At 47.3% G+C, this 17,166-nt stretch overlaps 1 protein-coding gene across 3 annotated transcripts in view; it reads right to left on the bottom strand.

The window, feature by feature from the left end:
• The window catches only part of LPIN1 (lipin 1), a 121,560-nt gene that overhangs the window by 68,528 nt on the left and 35,866 nt on the right, over positions 1–17,166 (bottom strand). The gene's annotated exons all lie outside the window — the stretch shown is intronic.

Below are 17,166 nucleotides of genomic sequence, written 5' to 3'. Positions count from 1 at the left end.
TCTCAGTAGGATGCAAGGCCAGGGTTTGGCTGGAGGCCTTCAGCACAGGCACTCCCTTGCTCGAGGCCTCAAGAATCAGATGGGAACCAGGGACCACCCAGTGCTGCCCGCCCCCTCGGAGGGCAGGGCACAGAGCAGTGTGGAAATCCACCAGAGGTGGAGTGGGTCCCAATCCAGCGGGGTGCCCGTGGGCGGGCTAACCAAAGCGAGTTTCTTGGGGGAAGAGGCAGGTATGAGAGGTCCTGGGTTCCACAGGAGGAGGAGGGAGGGTACACCAGGGGGAGGGAATGCTTGGAACCAAAGCACAGAGGGCCCACCCCCAAATTAGGGGGAGGATCATAGATGAGGGCTGAGGCATCCAAGAGGGCAAAAGAAGTCGCAGGGAGATTAAGGGGAGCGGCTGACAATTGGCCACAGCTTGAAGGCCACACCACCCTAATTCACCCTAACAGATACATTAATTAGACAGCACAGTGCCCCCTCCCCTGGGCCACGCGCTGGGCAGAGTCCAAGACTCATGGGACTCAGGCACACCGTGCAGCAGGGAAGCAAGGAGAGCCCCCAGCCTCAGGGCAGAGGGAGACGCAGGTCCCCCACTGGCCGGCGGGCCACACTGCCTGGCATGGAGAGCAGTCACCACCCCCGCAAGCCCCAGCCCCGTCTGTCTCCCCGCCTTCATTCAGTACTTATGTGTTGAGTGCCGCCCTGTGCCCATGCTGAGCGCTGGGGGCTCCAGCGGGGACCAGGCCAGTCGCGGCGTCTGTCCTCCGTTGAGTGTTCGGTTGGGGGCAGTAATGTCGGTCGATGGCACAGATACACATAAAAATTGTGACCCTATTCAGTGCCACCATGAACTGACCGGTTGGACATGGCTGCGGGACTTGACCTGCCCGGCCCCAGAGGAAGAGGGGCAGGCGCTAACGTGCACTGCTCTAGGCCGGGTGTGCCGGAGCAGACCTGGCACCTGCGGGGCTTGAAGGAAGACACCCCCCGCCCCGGCCCTGCACCGCTGGCCTCTGATGGGGGAGGGGGAGCACGCCAAGTCCCTTGACCGCCCCGGCAGTGGCTCCCCGCCTGCGTCCCGGTGATCAAGCGGGGCTGGGACATCCTTTCTCCCCTGGCCGCATGGGGGAGATTCCTAAAGAGTCAGGTGAGGACAAGAAATACATTTTTGCTAAGAAACTACATCGTTCTCTCTTCCTCCTCCACAGCCAGGCCTGCAGGACCCAGGTCTCTATGAAGCAGCCCTCACACCTCGGAAGGTATGTCCTTTGGTGTATACGTCACACACACCAAATGTCTGAGTTTCGCTCTATAGCCTTCCTCCCTCCCTGTTTTTACCCCAGCCTTGTAGTGAACAAGTGTCTCTCCTTTGCCAGGCCCGGGACTGACAGTCACTCTGTTTGGTCTGCGACAGGCATTTGCCAATGAGAACAGACATGTAGCACGGCAGAGCAGGGTCCTGCTGGATTCTGGAGAAGGTTGGGAGGTGAAGGGAAGAGGAGAGATGAGGTGGCAGGAGTGAGGCCACTTAGGGAACCTGGGACAGTGACTGGTGACTGGTATGTTAATCATTGGCAAGGCCATACTAGATGAATCTACCTGAGAAGAAAACATATTTGGAATTCAACTGGGAAATGCATCTGCTACGGACTAAATGTTTATATCCCCCCCAAATTTATATGTTGAAGCCCTAACTCCCAGTGTGATGGCATTTGGGATGGGGAGGGAATTAGGCTTGTAGATGAAATCATGAAGGTGGAGCCCCACCAGAAACCTGGACGCCAAAGCTAAACATAGTGGTCCAGCCTCTGACCTCACTGAGGGAAGCTGGCTACAGGATAAAATCAGCTTCCTGCAAGAAGACACTGTGCAACCCGTTACAGGCCGTGGGCTCAGGGCCAGCCCCAAGGTCATTGCTCAGCTACTAGAATTTTCAGCTGATAGACCTTTGTTTGCACCCAGTTAAGATAAAATCTTCAATGCTAACTGATATAATCCTTTGTCGTCTCTAAACAAACAATTAAGAAAGGAGAAGGGACAGGATTTGCCAACAAATTCTCATATCTGTAAACATGCAGCATTTAAACTCGCCAATAGCCAGGCACATTGGCATCTGCTCGTTGCCTGGAGCCTAACTAAACACAACTTCTTTAATCGTTGACCTAGAACCTGGGGTTGGTTGAGGAAAGTCACTCTATACTCAAGGACTTCAAGTCATCGCTCTCATCATCTCTTGTTCTGAGAATAAGTAAAATTATTCCGAATTGGACATTCTCACCCACCCCTAACACGGTAAAGCAGTGTTTACCATGAAAACTTCTCACATATTAGAATCACCTGGGGAACTGCTAAAACTCTGGATGCCCAGACCAGCCACGAAAACTTCTCACATATTAGAATCACCTGGGTAACTGTTAAAACTCTCGATGCCCAGACCAGCATTCACATCAACTAACCACAGTCTCTGGAGGCAGGACCCAGGCATCGGTACACTGCAGAACTCCCCATGAGATTCAAGTGCACAGTCACGTTTACAACCCAGTGTTCTCCGAGTCCACTTCCCTTCATCCTGTACCCTGGCCGGCTGGCCTTCCCTCTCTCAAAGCCCACCATCTCCTCTCCCAGCACCCTGTGCCAAGGGTCAACATGTCATTTATGTTCCTTCTAAATGTCCTTATAACAGAACCCATACAAGACAACTCAAGTAGAGTGAGTGAGTGTGAGTGTGTGTGTGTGTGTGTGTGTGTGTGTGTGTGTGTGTGTGGAGCATGATACACTGAAAGGGGCCAGGGATTCCAGCAATGGGCCTTGAACTGTGGCAGATTTCTCTCTGTCCCTCACTGTCTTTCCACTTGCTTAGCTCTGCCCCCTTCCCCTCTCCCAGCTGCTTCCTCTGCTTCCTCTCCAGGGTTGCCTCCTACACACAGCTCACCAGGTAGCTCTTTCCTTCACATGACCACCTACCTCAGTTCCCCTAACCCCAAAATTTCAAGGGAGAAATTGTATTGACTCGGGTCATCTCCCAACCTACAGTACAAAGTCGCAGGTCACTAACATGATAGGAATGACTACCTTTGCTTGTCCATCCCTGGTCCAGTGCTCCCCAGTTCTGCTCGTATCCCCTTTTCCATCACCTCGCGTACCCCAGACACAGTGCTCGACACTGTAGGAGAGCGAGCCGTGAGCCAGACGTGGCACCTTCCTTCAAGGCCTCCGTAAGTCTGTCAAACATCCGAGCCTTGATGTCAGGGGGAACTAAGGGAGGAAGAGAAGCAGGTGCTATGGAAGAGCGGAGAAGACCGGATCAAGCCTGATGGGAGACGCCAGGGCGAGGGGCTCCATGCTGGGCTCTGATCCCAGCTTCACCTCTTGCTAGTTATGTGATCTTGACCTCTCTGACCCTCAGTTTCCTTTTCTACTGAACTGGGGTGAAATATGTTTCACGGGCTGTTTGAAGGCATAAATGATCTAAAGTACTTAGTGCGATGCCTGGCACGATATACATGGTCCACTCTGGTGAGTTTTATAATAGTAATGATAATTACTACTACTATTATTGTTATTATTTAGTTTGAACACTTAGAAGCCTGATACGGAACACAGTATCACGTTTTGGGCCTTCAGGTTGGGGAAGACTCCTGACCGATGAAGTGTGAGTGGGAGGAGATATTTCAGGCCGAAGGACCAGCACGTGGAAAGGCCTCATGAAGGCATGTGGGAAAGTGGGGAGCTCGTGCCCTGTGGCTCAAATGTGGCGTCGACTCCCCAGTTTGAATGCAAGAATGAATTCATACCCGTCTCTCTTCCATGGTGTCCAGTGCATGCTGGGCCCCCAGGGAGGTCTCAGAGGAGACGCTGAATGACTGCTGAATTGATCTGCTAGGTTTAGTTAGCCTGGGAGAGGGATTAACCACTCCGGAGACTTAAAGTCAATTTCCTGGATTTTAAAGCACACGTTCCTTTGTGCTTAGGAGGACTAAATTCAATTTTCCCTTAACCCAAAGCAGAACATTAACATCACACCTGAGCAAAATGACGTGCACCTACGAGGAGCATCAAAGATGATGGAACGTCCACATCGCCTCCTCTGGCACCCATGGGAACGCTGCCTCAGTAAACCTCTGGCCTCTCTCTCCACCCTTCGTCCCTTCCGTTCTGAGGAAGGAAGTACGGAGCTGTGACTCAACTGCTCCTTTCTGGTGTGACGGTCAGCACAAACCAAGACAAAATTCCATCTTCCCTGGTGCGACAAGGGAAAGAGGTTGCCTGCCCCTCCCCCCTCTCCTTAGCACGTTTACTACTGGACACTTACTATACATTCTTTCTCTGCCCCTTTGAGAGTAAATCTTAAAAAGTAAATCTTTCTAAAAGCTAAATAAGCCTCTGGGCACCTGTACAACTCAGAAATATTCCTAGCACCTGGTAGCCACCTCTCAGAAATGTAAACAGAAAGATGCCCCCCCCCCCCGCCCCCCGTCTCCCAGCGTCCCTGGGAGGGCAGGCGCCTAACTTCGGCAGGTGTCCTGCCTCGCTCCACGGTGCAAAACTAGCTCTTGTCACAAAGGAACTAGAAGTTTCGTTTTTCCTTTGGATAAAGGCAATAAGCTAACACAGATGGCCACCCCGTTACCAGGTGAACCGTGTGTGACAAATGGTGCTGTCAGGTCCTCTTACTGAGGACTGGTTGTCGTTTAACCTGAGAACACATGTCAGCCTGCCTACATGAACATGTGAAATCCCTTCATGTCTTTGCAGTCTCTTATTGGACGGCCTGGTTTCATGCTTATTCGATAATTAAACGCATTTCTTTGTCATCTCCCTTTGTGGAGGTTTTCTGGGCTGGGTGGAGATTTTGATCTTTTTTCTTTTTTTTTAACATCTTTATTGGAGTATAATTGCTTTACAATGGTGTGTTAGTTTCTGCTGTATAACAAAGTGAATCAGCTATACATATACATATGTCCCCATATCTCCTCCTTCTTGCGTCTCCCTCCCTCCCACCCTCCCTATCCCACCCCTCTAGGTGGTCACAAAGCACCGAGCTGATCTCCCTGTGCTATGCGGCTGCTTCCCACTAGCTAGCTATTTTACGTTTGGTAGTGTATTGTGTCCCAGCACCGGCCTGGCTGTCCTCAGGACATAGCCTTCCTGCCCCTTGGTTCCCCGAGCAGCACAGGGAAGCATGCGGTGTGCGGCAGCCAAGGTTAACTCACGAGAGAAGCTCTACAAGCTGCTTCTGGTCACAGGTCATGTGGTTACTGCCGTCCATCCCTCATCCCGCAAGTTCTCTCTCAAAGCATGTTAGGAGTCCAGAGGATCCACAGAGAGAAAGCACACATTCACGAGTTCAATGGGGAAAAAATTAAATCTTCATTTCACTAACTTCTAACTCACATTTAGTAGCGTTCCCTTCAATTATGAACGTAGGGCAACAACACACAATGGTAGCAACAGTTCCTGAGACCAACGCCACCAACTACAGATCACAAATATTTTCACACCACAACAAAGTTGTTGACGACCTTGAGAAATATCCTAGACACTCATTACTACTTAAAAATGTTGGTCGTTATTCGATCTGCTGCTCAGGGACAGGGGAACCAAGGCAGCCAGACCTCGGAGAACCAAGGACGGGAGGCAGCCATTGGGACTTAGTCAGAACAACAGAGAACGTCTCCCTCTGCCACCCCACACCCCACAGGGAGAGGAAGAATAACAGGCAAAGGGACCCTCTGTGGGGCCCAGTGCAAAGGGAAGGTCTAAAGCTGAGAGTCAAGCAAGTATTTCTTGGGCAAACCACACCCTGAAACACAAGGTGTTCCCACAGGAATTTGAAGGGTTCAGTGCACTGAGGGTAACCATAGCAACAAGGAACCTCAAGCCCAGCCCAACTTCTACCCAGGTTAACTCCCACCCCCGCGCTAAGGGCCTGCCAGGAGGAAAAGTGAGTCCATTTCTAGAGATTAAAAGCAATTTGTCTAAGTTTCTACAGTTCTACCAGGATGTCCAGCTTTCAAGAAAAAAAGAGGAGACACATGAATAGGCGAGATAACACGCTTCCAAGAGACAGTAACAATAAGAGATGAGATGTGACACAGATGTTGGAATTATCTGACTTGCATTTTTTAAATTTGATGTATAGGGTAAAGTCTCTAATGTGTAAGGTACACAATATGCAAGATCAGATGAGTTCACTGGAGAGATGGAAACTATAAGAATCTAAGGAAAATGCTAGAAATGGAAAATACAGTAATGAAGATGAAGACTGTCTTCAGTGGGCTCGTTAATAGACTCAACATAGTGAGGAAAGAATCAGGGAAGCTGAAGTAAGGTGACCAGAAACAGCCAAACTGAAACACAAAGAGTAAAAGGGAGGAGAAAAGAAATACACATCTGCAGTGGTGGGTCAATGCCAAACATTGTCTAGCATTCATGTAGCAAATGCCAGAAGAAGAGAGTGAGATAGCTAGGCAGAAGAAATCTTTAAAGAAATTATGGCCTAGAATTTTCCAAAATGAGTGAGAGACACCAAACCACAGATCCAAGAATCTCAAAGATCACCAAGCAACCATATTCACACACACACACACACACACACACACACGCATGAACATAGGCATATCATATTGAACCACTGAAAAGTAAGGAAAGAGAAAGTCTCAAAGGCAGCCTGAGAAAAGAAATTACACAGAGGAACAAGATATGAATTACAGCGTATTTCTCATCAGAAACCACGCAGGAGAGCCAGTGGAGAATCCTGGCAGACATGACCTTAACCAGGGGATGCAGGTTAACATCTTAGGTGATGCACAGTGACACCACGTGCCCCTGATGGAATGCACTGAGGAGGCGTGTCCCCTCCGTAACCTTCTTCCCAACAGTAGAACAACTTTATCTGATCCTGAAAAAACACCCACGTCGAGGAGACTTCCAACAAAGTAACTGATGAGTACCGTTCAAAAGTGTCAAGATAGTGAAAGACATGGCGAGACCAAGGAACTGTCACAGACCGGAGGGGACTGAGGAGGCAGGACAACTCAATGCCATTGAGGATCCTGGACTCGATCCTGGAACAGAAAAAGTAATTGGCAGAAAAACTGGCGACATTTGAATAAATTCTGCAGCTTAGCTTGAGAAAAAATAGATGACTGGTTCGATATTGCCAAATGATTGGCAAAGACCCAAAGGCCCAAGGAGTTAGGGAGGAGTGCTGGGAGAGTTCTGGGTGGAAAAAGGTGCTACAGGCTGTGCTTAATTTACTTAAGCAGATGGGGTCTGATCCAGACCTTGAAGGATCATTGCATAACAAGCAGTGGAAATGAATAGAGAAGGGATTTTGCAGGGGTGGGAGGAAGGGCTGCAGGTAAATGTGGAAAGACAAGTTTATCGAAGTTTTGGCAGTGGGCAAGTCAGAAACGTGTTGGGGATTTGCCGTGCAGGTTATCAAAGAGCGAATATCCTCGTGGGTTTGTTGAGCAGTTAATATGGGCAAGTGGGCTGAGACCAGCACGTCATGGCCTCAAGTGCAGCCTCGTATTATAGTTGGTGTTTTTAACCACCTCGCTTTATGTCAAGCCCGTCCTTTGAGCGTGGCTGTCAAGTACTTGTCATCCCTATTATATTAGAGAGTACAGCTCTTCGGGAAGCTTAGATCTGAATTCACTGTGAATAAAGATAGCAGTAGATATTTTATATTTATGGTGAGAATTTCAACCAGCTCTTGATCCCTTTTTAATAAAAATTCTTTGAGTCACATTAACCATTAAAAAATATATAATACTTGGTTCCTTTTGGTTTATGAAATATCTCTGTTAACGCGAAAGTAAGTAATTTAGAATTACAATTAAAGTGAACATTCGCCTACTGCAAAAAGAATGGCACTGCAAATGATGCTTTAAACTGAAGGCCCTGGAGAACCATTAAAAGCTTATAAGCAGGGAGGGAAATGTTATGAAACCTCCATTTTATGGAAATGAATCTGGCCAGGGTGGGCTGGCCATGCGGGATGGCGGGAAGGCTGGGCGGCAGAAGACAGTAGAGGTAGGCGGCTTCTGCGATGGTCTAGGTATCCAGTTCTGGGGTCAAGCAATGATCAGGCATCAGTTGTCACAGAGAACGGATGAAGGGACAGCACCTTTCCAAACTCCTCGGGTTTTCTCAGGTAACAACACTAATCCCCACACTGGCTCCGGGTGGGATAAGTCCTGCCCCACGTTGTGAAATGAGAGCCCTTAGAACTTCCCTGGAACTGAAATCCTTCTTGGATGTAGAAAACCGGATTTTTCATTTGTTTCTGCCATCATCCATTAAAGAAGGGCAAGAGACCAGGGAGAGAAAGTGATTCGGGAGCTGTGCTTGCCTGTTTCCCAGCTGGGACCCTGGTGTGGGTGTCTGTCCACACAAGCTGGCTGTTTGGAGAGGTCTGTGGCTACCACCATATCCCAACTCAGAAACATAACAAAACAAAGAAAGAAACCACTCTCTTAAATCCCAACGAAACTGCACCTTCTATAAATGCTTGTGTGCTGATATATTCATGACTAGCTGCTCTGGGCCTATACCAAGGGGAGGAGGAGGGAGCCAGGAGGGGGTGGAGGGAAAAGGCAGAGTCACCTATTCACAGGGGTGCTGTGGGCTCTGCTTGGGTCCTGGTCTGCGAATCGAAGCTCCTGTCCCTATTGCTTCGTCCTTCTAATGAGAATTAGGCACCAACTTGCAGGACTCCCTGAAAATACTCTCAGTATCACATGCCTGCATGTACATCTAAATGGCATTTCCTTTGCATTTACCATTAAGATAAAATATTGGATATTTGTATAAATAATGCACCATAGTTTACCATTCTTCAAAGAACTCCACAAGAAGGCAATCCGTGACACTGAACAGATGAGGAAACCTGTGTAACACCCCAGAGCAAACCAATTCACAGAAGGTAGAATTGAGACCCCAAGAGTCTCGTGATAGGGCTCTAGTGTCCCCAGATCTCAGCCACTGATGCCATTCTTCTGTGGGTTCAGTGGCTGAGAAGCCAGCACCGGGGACGTTTGGACGTGTCGTGTGGGGATTGATGCCCCATTATGTCCACCCCCGCAAACCAGCCGTTTACCTTCACTGCCAGCAGAAATCCTCACCTTCCCCACTTGGAGGGCGTGTTGGCAGGACCCCATTCAACGTCCATTAATTTCATCTGGAGGTCGCTGCTCATGGGAACACTGGCCTCCTGGTTGATTTTCCTCTTTCTCCTAGCTTTCTAGTTCCCCTCAGCCCAGGCCACTGCTTACGGGCTGTTGTTAGGACACACGTGGCTGGCTCCCATCCCAGCCTTACCCTCCTCTCTCTTTCCTCCTTGATCTTGCCCCTCAACCTGCCTCGTCCACTGCCATTTTCTCTCCTTCTCCACTGTCCTTTCACCCGTGCCCTCTGCAAAGACTCCGGGAAAAGCTCATTGTTGGGTGGCAGGATTCTGATGACCCCACTGGGGTTATGATGTCAGCATTTGGTGATGCTCAGGGGAGGAGAGAGAGGGCTCAGTAAGGCTGCTGCGTGGAGCTGAACCTAGTCAACGCTGGGGCTGATCGAAAGCTTGGAGCACAATGTGACCAAATTCTTCCATGAAATCAGATTTTGCCTGGCTGAATTCTGAGTTATAAAAAGCTAACTAGAAGGGACTTTTCTGTCACTCTAACAAAGTGAGAAAACATTGAGAGAGGAATTAGCATATCCATTTTTTATAGAACACGAAAATTTGGTGTTATCTACTAAGTATACTAGTAAGATATTTATATAATAGACCTTTTTGCAGAAAAAGCATCAATTCCAAGAAATTTAAACTATATAGGAACCCTTTGAAATGCCTAAGTCACGGACAAAAATGATGAGTAATTACAGGATACAGTTGTTTAAGTATTATCCATCAACTAAAAATATTTTTAAATGGTGATCAACTGGAAAGTTATTATACAGTTAGACTGGAATCCTTTGAAATATGACAATACTGCTACACAGCGTTAGACGTCTTTGCTCAGGTGTGACACTGTGAACTCAAACTTTTAGCTGAATCTCGAGGACCATCTTGCACCCAGTCTTTATATAGATGCTTAAGATTACAGTGGGATTGTTTTCTCACAAGCAATTTCTTTAGGCATGACCAGAATGCCTACCACCAGATGTTAAACATCAGAGTAGAAGGTAAAACTTGAAAATACTGGTTCACAAACCATGGGCCTTCTCATTCTTTGGGAAAATCCAGAGTTACAGCCAGAGTTGGTCTTCCAGATCTACACAACCCACTTACCCCTTCCCATGTCTTCTTCAGATGGTGCTTTTGAATCTTAATGGAAAAGTCGCGTCTGTAAGACCAATTCTTAACAAGGAAGAGAATTGTTCCTTTCGTCTCTAGCTCATGGTAGCTTGGATAGATTTGTGGTTAAGGCAGAGTCCTGAAAAGGACGTTCTAATGTGAAAAGGCTGAGCAGTAGGTCCCAGTAGCTGCGTGGGATTTGTACATTGCTCTGTTGACTTGTCACCATGCAACCCAGCACGTTTCAGGAAGTCACGTGCCAATCTAGCACATTCTGTCCTGTGTGAGAGAATGCCATTGGAAGCAGCAGTATCTAAGCTACCTACAAATCATTTCCACCAAATATGAGGCTCTTCTTGTAGTTTCTCCAGATCATGTCAACCCAGCCTTACCAAAGTTTGGAGGCTAAAAAACGTTAACTCGCTTCTTAAATTGTGATTCTCATCTTTAAAGTGTACAGTTTTCTACTGAGATATGAAGCCAGCATATGCATGGCCACAAGATTCCAGCCTCTGTGCCCCTCTGCCAGCCTCAGGAGAAGAAGATCCCGAACCTTCACACTTCCCCAAACCAGTGGTATTGGGCTGCACAGATAGACGACTGTTAGCCCGAAACAAAGGAAGTCATTTTTCCTGGCTTTCCCTGCAGGTCACGCCACACTCACAAAACCACGTTTGGTGCCACCTTCATACTTGAGCTCCGTAAGGATGGCGCACGCCTCTCTGGAAGGAACGACCCACAACCTGAAAGGTGAGGTCAAACCACTCTCTAATAACAAAAGCTGTTCAACCTGCAAAAGAAAACCCACTGGGGGGGAACAGGAGATGGAAAAATGGTGGCCTAATGCGAGGATACGATCATATCTGCCTGCAGATTCCAAAGGATCTGAAGGATGAAAGTAGGTGGATTTGTGATCGTGATAAAAAGACCAAAGGAGACAGGTAAGGCGTGTACAGAGACCATCTGGGCTGCGTCTGGAGCCTGGGAGCTCCCAGCTGGATCCCCACTTGGAGCAGGGCTGTGGAGGGTTCTGAACGGGAGGCAGATCCAGAGTGAACTGCTGGATCTTTTGCATAACCAGTTTGAGAATTCTGGGCTTAGCCTCGCTGTGTCCCACCCGAGCAGCCCGCAGAGGAATGGTGGTCTGTGTAGAGGTGGGCAGGTCGGGCTCAAAATGCTGCCACCTGATTCTTCGGCTCCTGGAGTGAATTAGCTGCTCTCCACCTCCACCCCGCCCCCCAAAGAGGATGACCTGGTTCTAGGGAAGCTCTGTGTTGGGTAAAACAGAGGTGAACGAGGCTTCTGCCCCAAGAGGAGAAAAGGGCCAGGGACACTCTGTCTAAAGGGATTCTGAGAGCAAGCTGGTTCCAAAAGCTAATTCTGAGTTTTAGATCTGCACCTGGTCCAGCGCTCAGGTTGCATCTGTAAGGTAACCCATGTCCCCAGAGGGAAAGTGGCCCTCCCCAAGCTCCACACTAAAGTTGATCTGGGGGACTTCCCTGGTGGCACAGTGGTTAAGAATCTGCCTGCCAATGCAGGTGACATGGGTTCAAGCCCTGGTCCGGGAAGATCCCACATGCCGCAGAACAACTAACCCTGTGCACCACAACTACTGAGCCTGCACTCTAAAGCCTGCAACACAACTACTGAGCCCACGTGCCACAACTACTGAGCCCACTCACCGCAACTACTGAAGCCCGCGAGCTTAGAGCCCGTGCTCCACAACAAGAGAAGCCCCTGCTCACCGCAGCTAGAGAAAGCCCACACACAGCAATGAAGACCCAACGCAGCAAGAAAAAAAAATTTTTTTTAAATTTCGTTAAAAAGCTTAAAAACAATAAATTTGACCTGGGTCTTGGCCACACTCTGTGATTTTTTTCCTCCCCAAACAGTAAGGACATTGGCCCAGTAATAAAATCCCACAGAACTTTCTGGAATCTGAGGTTTCCTGGGCAGGGTGTGGTTCTGGGGAACTGGAGACCTGGGTTCTGGTCTGTGTTCTGCCACTTATAAGACCCTAAAGATGTCGCCTCAGTCTCCACATCAGAAAGAGAGGAAGTGGGAATAGAGGACCGTCAGCTCTGGCCTGTCATCTACACATCTGTGCTGTGACTTCCTAGGTACAGACAGTCCTGCATCGTCACCCCTGCCCAAGCCCCCAAACACACATGCAGTGTGATGATACCTGTCAGTCCTGGGCCCATGACACCCCAGGGCATCTCCGTTCATTTCAGAGGACATTGAGGTAGTTTCAGAAGAAGAAATTAATGTGATTCCACTTTAATTTTAAACTATAACACCCGCACCCAATATTCTCCTCTTCTGTCTCCCTCCCCGGGGGATGTGTAAGTGAAGGTTTGGGCATCACTAACCTAATTACAGGAAATCCTGAGCAGAGTGGGGCATACTCAAGACAAAGAATCAGTTGAGGGTTTCTTGAATTTCCAGTGGGAGGCAGGGACTGGGGGCTGGCAGACAAAGATTTACCCCGGTCCCAACACTGCTCAGTTTCAGTTCTCTTCTGTCACTCTGTGCTCTGTAGCGTCGAACCCACCGCGGTACGACTGGCTCCCCTGATGCTCAGCTCAGCTGCAGTGTCCTCAGGAGACTCACAGACAGATGGATCAGCTAGAGAGCATCTGAATGGGAAACGGTTCTCTGACACACACACGTGCCCGCTTCTCCAGCATCAAACGTCTGACTGCGTGTCTGCTGTCCCGGCTGCTCTGGTTCCACTATTTCTCCACACAGTCTAAGCTCCAGCTGGGCTGGATCATTCTCCTGTCTTTGTGCTTGTCCTGTTGCCTTCTACCACCAGGCCTTTGCACCTGCTGTTCCCCCTGCATGGAATCCTCTCCCCTCTTCACCTGGTTAACCACTGCTCATTCTTCAACCTTAGTTCAAGCATCACTAACGTCCCCATGTATGTCAGTTCTCCCTGTTAGACACTCACACTGCTCTGCATATCTTCCATTCAATGTACTGAGCATAGTTTAAATGCTCCATCTGTGTGTGCAATTATTGTAAAATCTCTCCCCAGCAGACCGACTCTGCAGGAAGGAAAAGACCATTTCTGTCTAAATACCTAGCACCGTTTCTGGCACTTAGTAGGTGCTCAATAAATATTTTGAAATGTATGCATAATGATTATATAGGGGTCATAATGCCTGGTTGCAAATATATATATTCATCCTAATAAAAATAGACTAACTAGGGATGCACTGGTGTTAAAGGTACCAGTGCCCTTATCATGAATGAGGCAGGAGGGAAGTCACAAAGGATGCACCCATCTATGCAACCAGCCACTTCTCTTTTTTACAATAAAATATTTTATTAAAGTCAATAAATCTAAAATATTACCATTACAACAGGTGATCAATATTAGAATTACTAGTGAAATATTTTACGTTCTTTTCTTTTATACTGTCTTTGAAATCCAGTATGTATTTTATACTTGTAACACACTTAGGTCTGGACCAGCCACGTCTCAGCTGCTCGGGAGACACACGTGGCTGGTGGATACTGTACTGGAAAGCTCAGGTTTGACATGTCCTGAACCAGCCATTTCTGAGTGCTTACTCTGTGCTAGGTACAGTGGGGGGTTAACGATTAAGAGATGCCTCTGTCCTCAAAGAGCTCAAGATAAGTCGATACACAGTGTGTCCAGCAAGAGAAAACGAACACAAACAATTCAGAACAGGATGCCCGCTGGGGTGGGAGAAGGATTTGGTGAAAGGGAGGATTGGGAATACACACTAAAATGAGACGTTCATAGAACGTTTCTATCTATCACAAGTGAGAAAGGAGCCCTGGGACATCTCTATAAAACCTAAGCATTCACTGAACAGGGAATGATCATTCTCTGTAAGATTCTAATTAAATACATTATTGTTGGATTTGACTGTGCTGGTGCTTGGCACTAGTCCACCCGGGACGTGTACGGCAGAATGGGGCTATCGTGATTCAGGCTAAGAAACGCAATCGGCTGTAAGAGATATGCAGTGCATTTCTAGATAGGAACACAGTGAATGTCATCGGACACGCACAGAATAGCTCCATTAACAATGCTGAACAAGGAGGAAAATCCTGGGGCAGGGTAGCAGGTGAAGCCGAACAAACACGGGTGTGTTTATTTTCCCTTTACTTCCAGACACTGCATCTCATTAAATTTCAAGGCAACTTCAGAACTTAAAAACTTACAACAGTGAAGAGAGAGAACAGGAGGGCCATCTTCTGTGGAAAAGACATCTAATCAAATTTGGAAGGTGAAAGCAAAGGGAAAGGTTGAGTAAAGAAAGAACGCAGAGCACAACGGCTTAATCTCCAAAATATACAAACAGCTCATACAACTCAATAACAAAAAAACAAACAACCCAATCGAAAAATGGGCAGAAGACTTTAATAGACATTTCTGCAAAGACGAAATACAGATGGCCAGTAGGCACATGAAAAGATGCTCAACATCACTAATTATTAGAAAAACGCCAATCAAAACTACCGTGAGGTACCACCTCATACCAGTCAGGATGGCCATCATTAAAAAGTCTACAAATAACAAATGCTGGAGAGGGTGTGGAGAAAAGGGAACCCTAGGGCTTCCTTGGTGGCTCAGTGGTTAAGAATCTGTCTACCAAGGCAGGGGACACAGGTTTGAGCCCTGTTCTGGGAAGATCCCACATGCCACGGAGCAACTAAGCCCATGGGCCACAACTACTGAGCCTGCATTCTAGAGCCCGCGAGCCATAAATACTGAAGCCTGCGTGCATATGCTCTGCAACAAGAGAAGCCGCCACAATGAGAGGACTGCTCACCGCAACGAAGAGTAGCCCCCGCTCGCCACAGCTAGAGAAAGACAGCGCAGCTATGAAGACCCAGCCCAGCCAAAAATAAATAATAAATAAACATAAATAAACATTAAAAAAAAGAAAAGAAAAGGGAACCCTTCTACACTGTTGGTGGGGATGTAAGTTGGTGCGGCCCCTATGGAAAACAGTCTGGAAGTTCCTCAGAAAGCTAAAAATAGAATTACCATATGATCCAGCAATCCCACTCCTGGGCACACTCCAGACAAAATTATAATTCAAAAGGATACGTGCACCGCTATGTTCATAGCAGCACTATTCACAATAGCCAAGTCATGGAAACAGCCATGGATGTCCATCGACAGATGAACGGATAGAGAAGATGTGGTACAGATATACAATGGAATACTACTCAGCCATGAAAAAGAATGAAATAATACCATTTGCAGCAACATGGATGCAACTAGAAATCATCATACTAAGTGAAGTAAGTCAGAAAGAGAAAGACAAATACCATATGATATCACTTATATGTGGAATCTAAAATATGACACAAATGAACCTATCTACAAAACAGAAACAGACTCACGGACACAGAGAACAGACTTGTGGTTGCCAAGAGGTGGGGGGGCGGGGGGGGAGGGATGGACTGGGAGTTTGGGATTAGCAGATGCAAACTAGTATATACAGGATGGATAGACAACAAGGTCCTACTGTAGAGCACAGGGAACTATATTCAATATCCTGTGATAAATCATAATGGAAAAAATATTAAAAAAGGAATGTCTACATGTATAGAACCAAGTCACTTTGCTGTACAGCAGAGATTGGCACAGCATTGTAAATCAACTATACTTCAATAAAAAGTAAATAAAATTTTAGAAAAAGAAATAACACGGAGCAAGTTACAACCTGGAATACCTGCAGGGGGGCTGCAGCCAAGGGAGGGGCTACCTGCCCAGGAGACCCTCAAACAGGTGCCGGAGCCAGAACCACACTGTTCCCCGGGTAACCACCGGCTCCCTGACTGGTTAGAGTGAACCCCAGCCATGGGAGTTTCCAGGCAACCTTCCTACCCCAGGCATACAGTCAACTGCCAATCACCAGACATTTGAGGAAACTCTGCAACATCAAGAGAGAGAAGGACAGACAGGGGGAAACCTGACTCCAGAAGAAATAAAAATAATGAAGGGAACAGAAGAGAAATTAATAGGAAGAAATTCCCAAATTCAAATCTCAGAGAGATCTGGGAAGTTATTTCATTCAGAAAACAAAAAACAGGAGAATGCTGTGAAAGAGAAAAAGACTGGAGAACAAAAAAGAATCTGTTAAAGGAAAAATCTGATTGCCAAAAAGAATCATAACAAAAGTAGAAGATTAAGTGAATGAAAATACCAATTGTAGACCAGAAAGCTGGGCTATGCGAGATAAGAGAGACAGAGGGCAACTTCATGGGTGTCCAGTCACCACTCTTTATCTGTTTTCCATTTTCCTTTAGTCTGTTGACATATTTAATCTGCTGATATTCATTAGCTTACAAGTATGTTGTCCACTAGGACAGTACAGACGTGTGCTCCAAGGTCTAGGCAGAATGAATGAGACATGATCCACTGCTGGGCACATCACTGTGCAGCTTCAGGACACAGAGGATTAGTTGAAGACCCTAAAAACTTACAGGTAGAAAATAGTAATAGTAGGTCACCCAGGAAGGAACAAAAGTCAGACTGGCATAGAGGTAACATTGGTTATTAGAAGTCAGTGAAACAATGCATTCAAATTCTGTGAAAAATTATCAACCTCAAATGCTAATTCCAACCAAACTATCAAATGTGAAGTCAAGTTAAAAAGGAGATTCAGACAGGCAAGGGCTCGAAAACTTATCTTCTATCTCCCTTTTCTGGGAGGTTACATGAAAACAAAACTCCAGTTTGCTTATTTTTAAAGAGTGAGCTAAGAAGAAAACAAGGATCTGGGTAAAGGTGGATGTAGTGAGAGCCTCCCAAGATGACAGCTCTGGCAGAAGACTGAGAGCAAGCAGGAAGAGAGATTTCCTGCAGAGAG

Source organism: Grampus griseus (assembly GCF_964374135.1).
Source record: "Grampus griseus genome assembly, chromosome: 15".
Lineage (NCBI taxonomy): Eukaryota > Metazoa > Chordata > Mammalia > Artiodactyla > Delphinidae > Grampus > Grampus griseus.
The sequence above is the reverse complement of the archived record's forward strand: the minus strand, read 5'-3'. Positions and strand labels throughout refer to the sequence as shown.